This window comes from Schistocerca serialis, chromosome 2, assembly GCF_023864345.2.
Source record: "Schistocerca serialis cubense isolate TAMUIC-IGC-003099 chromosome 2, iqSchSeri2.2, whole genome shotgun sequence".
Lineage (NCBI taxonomy): Eukaryota > Metazoa > Arthropoda > Insecta > Orthoptera > Acrididae > Schistocerca > Schistocerca serialis.
Genome location: NC_064639.1, coordinates 227,427,924 through 227,441,601, shown reverse-complemented (window position 1 = coordinate 227,441,601; position 13,678 = coordinate 227,427,924). Strand labels below are relative to the sequence as shown.

The 13,678-nt window shown below is 41.9% G+C and overlaps 1 protein-coding gene across 4 annotated transcripts in view; it reads right to left on the bottom strand.

The window, feature by feature from the left end:
* The window catches only part of LOC126456978 (stress-activated protein kinase JNK), a 582,548-nt gene extending 570,843 nt beyond the window's left edge, over window positions 1-11,705 (bottom strand). Inside the window, exon 1 of one of the 4 annotated variants that reach the window (XM_050092923.1) lies at window positions 11,571-11,705. The gene's annotated coding sequence lies outside the window, so the exon portion shown is untranslated. The remainder of the gene's footprint in view (window positions 1-11,570) is intronic. The other 3 variants (XM_050092927.1, XM_050092930.1, XM_050092926.1) reach the window with 3 other exon arrangements.
* Window positions 11,706-13,678: the final 1,973 nt, after the last annotated feature.

Here is a 13,678-nt window from a genome sequence, read left to right as displayed (position 1 = left end):
TGGTAGGACATGTTCTGAGGCATCAAGGGATCACCAATTTAGTATTGGAGGGCAGCGTGGAGGGTAAAAATCGTAGGGGGAGACCAAGAGATGAATACACTAAGCAGATTCAGAAGGATGTAGGTTGCAGTAGGTACTGGGAGATGGAGAAGCTTGCACTGGATAGAGTAGCATGGAGAGCTGCATCAAACCAGTCTCAGGACTGAAGACAACAACAACAACAACAACCGTACCTGTTGATATATTTATCCTACTGTGGGACAAGTCGGTCGATGCCTTCATGGTAAAATGTTTCCGGTTGTCTATGGAATCATTACTGTGCCCAGGCGTCACCTCTTCATCTGAAGCAAATCGACGGTCATGAATGTCTTTCTTCAAGGCTCCAAAATTATGGACATTGGGACTGTGTGGAGGATGGATTTAGGGACTTTATAGCTAAACGTCTCCAGTGTACTCAGAGCATTTCTAGGTAGCATGTGGGCCACACGACCCATAGCATGTGCTGCCACTGAGTGAATGACTCCAGCGGGCAAGTTCGCTCGTATTTCTGAAATATGGAACGAGTTCGTGTAATACTGCCTCCGTTATTACAGCCCACATGAAAATAAATAGTTTCTTCCAAGCAAAGAAAAGTTCGTTGTAACCAAACAAACCTGACAAATTTGGCTGAGGCTTTGGACAGCTGCTGATGTGACATCCAAGCACACTTGCAATCCCTACCCTTGCCTTGGTAAGACGGGATACCGACCACATAACCAATCATTGAGAGTGTCTTTTATTTTTTACCTTATGGAGCCTTTTCTAAACCAAGGGAGGAACATGACAACCGACAACTTCTTCGCACACCCTTAGGTAGCCAAGTATCTTCAACACAACAAACCATTATTAGTGTGAATAATGAACTAGATTCGCCACGATATCCTAACCACGTGAAGAATAATTTACATTCAATCATCATCCTGAAAAATATTGCTAAGCCGCAATGCACCCTGACAGTGTACCATGGGATAATTAAGAATATTGTTATCACCACCACCACCACCACCACCACCACCACCAATAGCAGCAGCAGCAGCACTAATACTACCACCAGAAGAAGTACTGTCAGTATTAACTTCGTTAGTTTATAGTCAGTATTACTTACATTGTCCCTATAGAAACTCAAATCACTTTAATACTTCTTGCACATTACAACTGTTATTTCTTAGGTAAGGTACTGTATCTGTGAAGCCCTGGCCCGATATAAGAAAGGGAATGAAAGCCCTTATAAGATGTGGTTAAATAAGTAAATAATGACATAAAAATAAAATTATTTTTTGCACAGTATATACTGATATTGCATAAAACAAAGAAGGAAAGATGGAATCATTCTCTGTATCTTCTATAATGCCACGAATTTGGTGTGGACGTCATTGATCAAATGATTGGATGAAATAGACGACGAAGTTCTTTTACAATATCGTAGAGATGGCAGCAGTTTGTATAAGGATCATCTACAATAAAATAATCAAAAACAATCTAAAGAAGAAGGCATCCACTCTTCCGCTCACGAGTCGGAAACAACGAAGAGTTGTATAGGGACAAAAATCCAATCAAACGAATAAGCGGATGTAGGTTCGGACAAATCAAAAACGCGTCAATCGGAACGTGCAAAGAAAACAAGACGGACGACAGGTTTGCGAAATGCAAAAAATACATTTGCGAAAAATTAGTACGAGAAGTACCAATAATCTGCTTAAAGTGAGGTTTCAATGTTCCCAAACAAACAAATGAAAGAAATGACGATTTTCAGGAACTATAGAAATTTATGGGTAGATAAGCTTTGTTTTGTATCCAAAACAGCAATTTATGCTCTAAATCTTCGGGATAGTCCTCTGACTGAAACGTATACATAACATACAAATAAAGGGAAAAAATATCGGTCTTACATTAACAATGTAATGGATTTTTAATGCAAATAGCATTAGGAGCCAAATGATCCTTCCAGCTATTCTAGTGTCAAGTGGCCCAAACACTGCAGAGGGATCTCTGGCAACAAGGCAGCGATATCGCTTGCTTCGACAATGCCACAAACGATTTACCGAGCAATTTCGAACTGTATTCCGAACGGCACAGCGGTATAAAATTCAACTACGGAAAATGAAATATGTTTACCTGAGGTGATAGTTGATAAGCGTAAACGGATTAATACTAGTACAAAAAAGAAAAAAACCAAGAGCAAACGAGATCTGACGAACATGGAATTTGTTCCGGTATGCATTTCTTGGGGATTGTTACGTAATTGACAGAGTACACGATATGTTTCATTAACGCCAAATGTGTTGTGCGCTTCTATTCAGTCTGTATTTTCAGTTTCACTACATGGCTTTGCAATTTCGATGCATCTACAAAAATGTTATATGCTATTGATAATTCTGGTTGTAAATTCTGTAAGGGAGAGTCACGTTAAATGAGATGACAAAGGAATTACGTACAGCTGTAGAATACGTATACTCTCACATTCACATTAAACATTGCATCATTTACTTCTGAGACGAAAACTTTAATGGAGTCCCTTGGTGTGTCAGAACAAAATAGCCAGCTGGAGCTGTGACTATTACTATGAAATTTCAATTAATTTCCAAGTCTATAAAACAAGATTCAAATTTTGCTCACTGCAAAATCTAAGATTATCAATGTTTTTATTTTTTTACTAGCTGATAAACCCGGCACTGCCTGGATATTCATTATGCCAATTTTCTATTAGAAACTACAGAATAAAACAACAAAAAACGAGAGTACGTGTAGCGTAATATGGCGAACAGGTTCTGTACGCTGGGCGCAGCTGCTTCGTGTGCCTACAACGTGATTTTGTACATGTCTAGCTAAGGCAACGCCTGTTCACAGCTCTGCAGACGGATACTGTTTTCACCTACATCTGTTTGCGGTTAGCAGTTGAAAGCAGTCCAAAGCGCTGCCAAATGACAGGAATTTACTTAAGCTGACCCGACTGTAGGAGTGTCTTGGTAATAAGGAATAAATGTATTATAATTCATGTACGATGGGGCATTTTTTCACGCATTACAATGCTTATGACATCATACCTCCTGAACTATGAGAGACAGTTCTTGCCAGACACCGATTGATATCTGACAGTAACCGATATGTGTACCAAGTTTGGCTGAAATCTTTCCAACGGTTTAGGAGTAAATGTGAAAAACACAAACATGTGCGCGTGCGCGCCCAACTAGGTCGTCAGCTCCACTTTTCAGACTTGTTCGTGCTCCCTGAATAACTACATACTTTGACGTACGGTCGCTACTCCACATGGGTATAACGAAACGAAATAGGAGTACACAACCACGCTTAATAACTAGTTAAAAGAACTGCAGCCACGCAGTCATACTGCCACACACCACGTGCGGTGTAAGTTACTGGGAGTTACGAACGATCAGCTATTTGCCCACAAAAGTCCAATTTGCAGACAGATCGCGCATCATCGCTCGTGTCTGGAGTTCTTAGACTAACCACACATCCGAGCTTAAGTCGTACTTTCATTCTCATTGATTTTCCTACTATAGTAAGTCTGCAAATCGAAGAACAAGTAGGCGAGTCCCCAAGTTCCCTACCCAACTGAGTCTCAAAGTGCACCCGCGCACTGTTTACACTAACATGATTCGCCCGCAAGTGTTGATTTTTTACTAAATGCGTTAACACTACGCTGAATACAGGAATTTCCAATTAAGAGGACCAGCGCAAGGCTCTCACGTCAGCAGTACGTACTTAAACCACTATACGCGCCTTTGTAGTGCTAGACGGGAAACTTGAAATTTTATGTTCCAGTACAGTATTTGTAGCGTTCTTCCAGTAAACGTCATTTCCCACACTAACAGCACTGCACGCTCTTCGGTTTACAGACAGACTAGTTACTTCATAACAAACACTCGATTTCACCCACTTACAGCAAACTAATTATCCAGCACGGCAGCACATTTCTATATACGCTGTATAAGTCAGATCAATAGACATACATGATTCATCCCTTGTAAAGCATTAATTTGTAAGTAGAAAGCACTGCTAAACGTTTGGAAAAATAGGTTTATACCAGAACAACAAAACACCTACCCTCCTCCATTGTTGTTGTTGTGGTCTTCAGTCCTGAGACTGGTTCGATGCAGCTCTCCATGCTACTCTATCCTGTGCAAGCTTCTTCATCTCCCAGTACCTACTGCATCCTTCTGAAACTGCTTGGTGTATTCATCTCTTGGTCTCCCTCTACGATTTTTACCCTCCACGCTGCCCTCCAATACTAAATTGGTGATCCCTCGATGTCTCAGAACATGTCCTACCAACCGATCCCTTCTTCTACTCAAGTTGTGCCACAAGCTCCTCTTCTCCCCAATTCTATTCAATGCCTTCTCATTAGTTATGTGATCAACCCATCTAATCTTCAGCATTCTTCTGTAGCACCACATTTCGAAAGCTTCTATTCTCTTCTTGTCCAAGCTATTTATCGTCCAAGCTATTTATCGTCCATGTTTCACTTCCATACATGGCTACACTCCATACAAATACTTTCAGAAACGACTTCCTGACGCTTAAATCTATACTCGATGTTAACAAATTTCTCTTCTTAAGAAACGCTTTCCTTGCCATTGCCAGTCTACATTTCATATCCTCTCTACTTCGATCATCATCAGTTATTTTGCTCCCCAAATAGCAAAACTCCTTTACTATTTTAAGTGTGTCATTTCCTAATCTAATTCCCTCAGCATCAGCCGATTTAATTCGACTACATGCCATCGTCCTCGTTTTGCTTTTATTGATGTTCATCTTATACCCTCCTTTCAAGACACTGTCCATTCCATTCAACTGCTCTTCCAAGTCCTTTGCTGTCTCTGACAGAATTACAATGTCATCGGCGAACCTCAAAGTTTTTATTTCTTCTCCATGGATTTTAATACCTACACCGAATTTTTCTTTTGCTTCCTTTTCTGCTTGTTCAATATACAGATTGAATAACATCGGGGATAGGCTACAACCCTGTCTCACTCCCTTCCCAACCACTGCTTCCCTTTCATACCCCTCGACTCATAACTGCCATCTGCTTTCCGTACAAATTGTAAATAGCCTTTCGCTCCCTGTATTTTACCCCTGCCACCTTCATAAGCCACCTCCATAAGCTGTTATTTTGTTAAATTGCTACTAATTTGTCATTAACGATCCTTATCTTAAACATACCACTTACGTATTTGTCGGTAAGTACAATAGGCAAACCGCGCGACTGCTACGGTCGCAGGTTCGAATGCTGCCTCGGGCATGGATGTGTGTGATGTCCTTAGGTTAGTTATGTTTAAGTAGTTCTAAGTTCTAGGGGACTGATGACCTCAGATGTTGAGTCTCATAGTGCTCAGAGCCATTTTTTTTTTTTACAATAGGCATATCACCTTAAATACTACGACAATATCGTACTTCCCGCAAACGGAACGTCTTAGAATGCAAAACATATACAGAGCGACTAGTATTTACAAGGCGGCCATGTTATGTTTATATTTTGATGTTTCGTGCCAACACATTCTGCTGATCTTCGACAAGGATAGCGAACACCATCAGTTGTTATACATGAATACAAAGTCTTGAGTATAAACAAGTTAAAATCATAGTACAAACTGAAACGTGGATTTAATAGCGTAGAAAACTGCTATGAAACGAGAAACATGATCTACCACCGCAACACTCAATGTACGTCATCAACATAACATCGTGGACAAATATGTACACACCAGCAGTTTACTATATATATTATTCTTTTCTATATGGGGAAGCATACGACTGAATAAACACCCTGCATCTCAACTAAGTAGCACTCATCACATCACTGAAGCAAACATTACAGAAACTTTGCAGATTATTCTTCCATCTCAATGGTATCAAGAAATAATCTCAATGCATCACATTAATATCGCTCTCTTCATTGCCTGTTTTCCGCATGCGCATTACGCTGACATTACTTTCAATCCCTCATTTATTCTACCTCTTTCAAAATATCAAAGCCTTGACCAGAAACCACCGAGTAGTAGTTCACGTACTTACTAAACTTCGTACGAATCCGGTTTCCATTCATGCGTTGGTTATTTTCTTAGGCTCTCATAGCAACAAAACGGTCATAACTGGATATCTGTTAATGACGTGAAAAACAACACGTCATCAACTCCACAAGCAAAACATCCGTACATCTAGTCAGAGCAAGAAGTATTCAGAAACTTAACCTGACGGTCCAAAATGTTTGGAGACTGGGTTAATAAGAACTAGAGAAAAGTTAAGACGGTAGTTTGATTGCTTCAGGTGGTCTACGAAGTCTCCTCCAACTTGATTAAAATGCACAGAACCTTCGTACAACCATATGAAACTGTCAGGAAGGTCCTGCTTTGGGATGATGTTCAGCTCGCGCGACACACCGGCTCGCGTGTCGGTAAGTTGCAAAGCGCTGATCGTTCCTGTGAATTTCTGCACCCTGGAGCGTTCACACTAACACCACGTATTGTTACCAGTGACGATTTTTTCCAGAGAAAAATTGTCGACGATTTACATTTCAATCCAGTCACGGCAGGCGCCCATATGTCGTTTTGTTCGGGAGGCGAGGTATGCGGGACAAACATTACTCACACTTTCTCTTCTTCAAACCATTTTGGAGAACGTCTAGAGCACTTAAATTAGACTTCCTCCGTTCATTGCTCCATTGTGACTTGTGACAAACAACTTTGATACATTAAGGTCGCACGTCTACTACTTTACATTGCCCGCACACAACTAACTGATCAAATGCACATCTATTGTTTACAGTTGTTCATTCAAGCTCCCACCGTAGGAATAAAATCAGTCTCTGAACTTTTTGCACGAACGTTGTACTTCATTTCTGGAGGTAGTCCCAACAGATATACAGAGAGAGATGTCCAGTTATGTAATCATAATTGACAAATTACGAAGTATTAAACATGTACTGTATCATGAATCCGAGCTTTATTTTCCCTTCAAACGCTGTATATGGACACCGTAGGTCGAACGTCAGCAAAAGTATTTTCATATTTACAAGGAATGCTACGACACAAAATATTTTTGTTTTGGGGCAAATACACACGCGAACATAAACGTCAGGACGGGTAAGACACGTGATATGAGAAGCGAAAAAAAAGCGGAAACAAAAAACATGCCTTATGTCAAATATACAGCTGTCTATTCCTTGTGGAGTACCAAAGAACGCCGTTGATAGAAAACAGCTAAATAACTATGACCACATTATTTACGCAACGTAATGTTTACTAACTGTAAAATGATGCACGAGAAGCTCTCTCGTAAACCTCGCAGCACCAAGATATTTCCACGCTCTTTTTAACTAGTGCTCAGAAACTATGGAGCATCTTAGAATTTCTCGTAAGGCGTCATTACACTTAGCTTCAAAATTACTTTGAGAAGTGGTACGCCAATCCATGGCACACAGAGAAACAACATCGTGGAATTAATGACGGAAGTCTCCTGTTTTATGGCTTTGTGCCCTTCCACCAAAATTTAAGGTATGTTTGGGATTTCAAAATTGCCTCCAATACTAGTTTGTCAACAGTTCTTCAGGGCACGACTGATCTTTGTGATATTTAATGCTCATTACTGTCTGTGACACTGTAATATATAATATGTTAAGTTTTTGAAGTCAACCTTAACAAATGTTAGGTCTTAGTGTCCAGTTCTCTCCATTCACTCATTGTACCTCAATAATTGGGTCGCGCATTAGCGTCGAAACCAAGAAAATTGTTCTTCGTAAATGTGCACGCATCAACCCAACACCTAGAATTTTTCTCAGTGTATGAATACTTTCTATGTGTCATGTAGGATCGATTATGGAAGACTTTACGTTACTTACGGTTTGTATTTCTTTCTACGTTCCGTACTAGAAAAAACATTACATAACATGTTATTTCCAGACAGCGTGTTTAGTAACAATACATCTATGAATAAGAAAGCCACGGCAAATGTCTCAGTACCGTTTACATTAACGTATCACAAAGCCACGCAAGCACGCAGTGGTGGAGACAACCACGAACTACTTCATAAAATTGACGTTAATATCGTAGGATCACTTCTGTAATCGTCTTCAAGCTTCCCTACTTGGATACGTTAAGGGCTTGGCACGAACGCGCCACGTAAATCGAAATACACTTCTTCGAAAGTAGAAAACTTTTCCACAATACCCGTTTCCGGAGCAAGGATGTCTGCTATTAACCTCAGCTGGAAACATTTCCATGAAAACAATTCGGAGCGTTGCCATGAACGATCTTGCTCCATTTCCGCGACTGGTGTTCTCTGCGCAAAGCTGCTACAGCTGCCTTGTATTAATATATAGTCACTTAATCGGAGAGCTAATGCAAAACCTATCGGAACGGAATACAGTTGTCAAGGTGGAAAACGAGACACAAGCGCAATAGCCCTCATCAGCCAATCAACTCTTTTACAATGTAACGACCTGAAAATGAGACACACACTGGGGTAGAAACACTGTTTACGCATTTGCTTCCGTTACACGTCACAAAACGCATACCGATGGCAAAGAAATCAGAAGCCACGTCGACAGGAATGTGTATTCTAAACGTTAACGTCACGCCAGGAGAATTAGCATGAGAGTTTATTACATACCTTGTCTAAATAAGGATCAGCGGTCAGAAAATCCATTACCACAACGCTCGTAGGAACGAGAAAAACTGGCTCCGTTTTGTGTAACGCCGACGAACTAAGAATGGCGATATAATCGTCTATATAGTGAATCGAATTTCTGGAACGAAATTAAATCACAGCAACAATCTCGTGCCGAACAGAAAAAAACGCTACCAACATACATGAAATTAAGTCTGCTTATATGTTTGTGAGGCTGTTATTTACTGAAATGTCTAAGACTGCTCATAATACTTCAGCCATTACTTACGCAGGACACATCCTGCTTGCAAATCGCTTTACAATTCTACGCATTCAGCCGTATCACAGTATTGTAACTACTACAACAACACTGCATGGTTTGCCAGCACTGGTAGTAGGAAATTTATTATACGTGGCCCAATTACGCAACTCGTCTTCTTTAACTGAATTCTTCATTTTGACTGAAAGGTTATCACTGAAGATTCTTTCTATGATCATCTGGCAAACTATATCATAATACCAACTACACGGATACCAAATCAATACCGGAAGTTTTGAACACCAATACTAACACGAGTAATTAACATAAGTCTCGACATTCCCGTCGGGTCGCGTTAGGCGTTGATATCTATTTCGTCTTTAATCTCTCTGCAAATCGACTTTAGTACAACAACTGCGCCTCGAGTAGCAATGAAACAAGCATGACGCTGCAGAATCTTACTTGTACATAGCAATGATATTCCATATTCTCAGGATTTGTTTCGCCCTTGACGCTAAGAAAGTCAATATTCCGCACCCGGCGCCACTGCTGTGAAGCTGTAACGACAAGAATGGAGCCGAGGGTCCCTCTGTGAAGCCCAAGTGAGCGCTAAACGGCTGTGGAAGCCGTAGCAGCGGAGAGACTTAAACGTAGTGCAAGACGGCGCTCATCGCGAAAGTACGCGGACGTTACAAAAGCACAGGTTTAAAAATACCTCGCGCACACCGCTGCATAGCGAGCAAGCATCCGCCGACGCCACTGTGCGCTGCCGCTTATTCAACTATTCTCTCTCTCTCTCTCTCTCTCTCTCTCTCTCTCTCTCTCTCTCTCTCTCTCTCTGTGTGTGTGTGTGTGTGTGTGTGTGTGTGTGTGTGTGTGTGTGTGTGAGAGAGAGAGAGAGAGAGAGAGAGAGAGAGAGAGAGATATATATATATATACTAAAATTCCTGGTGAAAATATATAATTTCTTTTCCGTAGTTCATACACTGTCACCACCCTTAACGTTAAATACTTATTACATTGGTTAGGATTTTCAGCTAGTCTATGTATAACAATTCAAGTGTCTGCATACGGAAAATGTTGTGTTTGTTCTTTCATGTCTTCGATCCAAACGGCTTGCTCGATGGAACTTGACGGCAGGTGCGAAAAAGGGGCATGTACCGGATCACCCCCACTTCTTTCTGCTTGGACAACGAGAAGAGTGCTCCGGGGTATTCTCTATAGAATGTCGAGGAATAAAATCATTATACGACTTATGTCACTTCGCAACTCATTGCTCTTGACGCACAACGGTCCACAGCAAGAAAAAACCCTAGAAACATAAGCAACGCCACAAGAGAACGATTGGTGTGGTGCTGTGTGCCATCTTGAGCGACTCGGAGAAGCACTAATCCCACTTTACAGACCTGAGGTCAATACCTGATTATCGTTTTTCATATGGAAATTACTAATTCGAAGATGCACCCTAAGAGAAACGTAAGTAATACCGACAGCGAGAACAACGGAGCCCGTCAGCGCTTGCATAAAAGGGAACATTGAACCTTAATACATTTATCTTGCACTGCAGAAGACCCAGTGTTGTTAATCATATTTTGAAAAATAGACTCAGTAAGTTACGCGAGGTATGGTGGTTGGCCACGCCGACTCAATATGATCACTTTGTCATATTATATTATTTAATAATTAGTCTTGCAATGAATCATAGTTTGAACAACATTACGTTACAAAGCGTTCCCACAGAGTTCAACTCCACTAAATGGCATACAGAGATAATACATCTTAGACACGCATCAGCTTCAGTGCAGATGTATTACAGTAATTCTGCGTGCTATACTTATGATGATGTATAGAGCTTTCTCGTAACAAACCACCTTTTAACGGAGCTATGCCCTAGTGTCGTCATAAGCGTAAGCGACTTGGACTGAAACCGATAAACACTCATTTAATAAAACACTTGAAACCGTCAACATGAAGTTTCGCAGAACTGTCGTATCTGAATCCAAATATGGTGTCTCTAAGCGATATAAACTGTTTCAAGGTTAAATGTGGGTAACTATCAAGGAAGGAATAGCGTGACACAAAGTCAGGCTGAGTTCCCTGTGAAATAACTATCAGCCGGTAGGACCGACATAAATGAGCTATAAAGGAGCTGAACTGTTGTTTTGAAAAAGACGTTACCTTCAGCAGGAAAATGTTATTCGGGAATCTACACTTGCTGCTTAAAAGGCACCATGTGACGCTTTCTCCATTAACTAGCAATGTTCGTTATCAATTTGTCTGTCTTCGAAGCATAAGCATTTGGTAAGCAACTGAACGGAGCTTCCGTAAGCATTCGCCTGACAAAGACGCCCACGTCCGCATTGCGCAAACGGCGAATTTGTATGGCATAAGGCAAGGAGCACTAATTTTTGATTCAATAGAACGTAAATAATTATCTTTTCGAAACGCTGAGATCCGTTAATGCGACGAGAACCGGATCCACGTCGTCCATGCAGTAAGTATAGGAGCGCACAGTGGTGCTGGTGGCCCCCATGCGACCTGGTGCGGAACAGCGTCACAATGCCGCACTGCCCCGTGCTATGCCGTCCCGGCGGCAGGTGCGGCCGGCGTGGGCGTCGCGCTGCCGGCAGTGGGTGCTGCGAGGGCTTACCTCAGCGGCTGCCGCTGCGCCATGCCCGGGCCGCCATGCACCCCCCATGCACAGCACAGAGTCGGCGGAGCGCGGCAGTCAGCGGGTGGGACGATCTGGGCGGACACACAGGCGGGCGGCCCGCTAGAAGCACACTGACGCCGCCCAGACCGCGCCGCGACGCCAGCGCACCCTGCCACTGCCCCCGCACAGTGCGCATGCGCGGCGAGGCGGTGGCACCGCGCACCGCCAGTCTACGCTCCGGCAGTTCTCGCCAGTAATCAGATCGAACGCCCGCCTGTATGCGACGCACGATACCGTCGCAGTAGCCCACTCTCCGTCTCGGGCCCTGACACACGTTGGTTCTTCCGACGCCACGGGCTGTTTCGTCTCAACGCGGACCTCAGACAAAAAGAAGTCGATGATTTGATCTTTGTATTGTTTAGTTACTACGGAAAACCATGTCATATCGCCATTAGGTGTTATCAATAATCTTTACCACTGCTATCAGTTTTCTCTTAAATCAAAGCCATTTCACTAGACACAATTACGTCACATAATTAAAGAAACAGCACATGTGTCTGACTTCATTAAGAAATATAATAAACAATGCACGATTATCACACTGTAAAAATGAAACTGCAAGTATCTGCCTGCATGCGCGCGCGCGCTTGTGTGTGTGTGTGTGTGTGTGTGTGTGTGTGTGTGTGTGTGTGTGTCTCAAGGGTCACAGGTGCATTTTTTTCTGGTATTTCGGCGAATACTTGCAATTTCGTTTCTGCCATGTGTAGATGTAGTCAGCCCAATGAAATACCGGTCATCATGTCTTCCATGGACAGCTATTGTTGTCGACGGAGAACATCAGTTTGTTTACAATTACAAACAAAATGATTTTCAAACTTAAATCTTATGTGCCTATTTGATAGAGCTATCCCAAATTAGTGCGATATTTGCTTTATCGATACATATTAACAGCGACAGTCGATACGATGAATAACCAGTACTCCAGTACACCAATAGTGACTGAGCAGCGCTGCTGCATGGCAGAAGCAGTCAGCACAGTCGCTGCTAGAGTACTGGTTATTCATCGTGTGTGATTCTACCCGTTAATATGTATCGATAAAGCAAGTATCGCACTAATTTCGGACAGATCTATCGAATGGGCACGTAAAACTGTGGTTTCAAAATCATTTTGTTTGTAACGAGAAACTAACCGACGCTGTCTGTCGACACTGGACGTTGCGTGAAAGACGTGATGAGCTACAGATTACAAATACGAAATTGCAAATACCCGTCGAAACACCACAGAAATAGTCTTGACGACTCTTAGTATATACATATACATGTTGTTCGGAGATTTCCGCTACTAACTTTTAGAACTTATAGAGAGGAGTAAGTACATAGTATTTCGAATTAGGACCCATGTCCAGAAACGCAATGTTTCCATTCTAAGACGGTTTCAATTTAGACGTGCAAGGCGTCCACGTCTGCTGAGGGAAAGAGAAAAGTCTCAAGAGTTGTTTGCATGATATGCAATAGGGTAGACAGGATGGCATGTACTACTTCAGACGGTCGCCTGATGTCACTTAACGTCTTACGGAAAGTTTAATTTATGAGACCCCCGTAGTGAGAGAGGAAGGTCTGCTGGTACGAATTCCGTCTGCTGCACTAGAAACTGAAGAGGCACCACATGGAATGGAGAGCGGATTCCAGAACGTGCTTCGTAGATACAATGTCCGTAACAACGTAAGTGGTCGCCACATCGAGCCACTGTTGTAATGCGTCGGAACTGTTCTGTGAGTTCAGTAGCTATGCTGGGTTATTTTCTGTTTTGGAATAATGTAATCCAGTATTGTTTAAGTGTTAATGCAGACAAATGTGCTTAAGTGATAAACAGATGTTTCGTTATGTTTCCTCTCGAATTGTTACTTAATAACTGTATTGCGTCACGCCTAATTCAATTCCTCAAGCATAAGTGAAAGAGTTAAACATATGAATGGAAACCATCGTATAAAGGAAAAGGTACATTTATGAACATGGGTTACTACTCAAAATATTACGTATTCAGTCCCCTCTGTAAGTCCTTGAAGTTTGTAACGGGAATTTCCGAACACCCTTACAATGGTCAA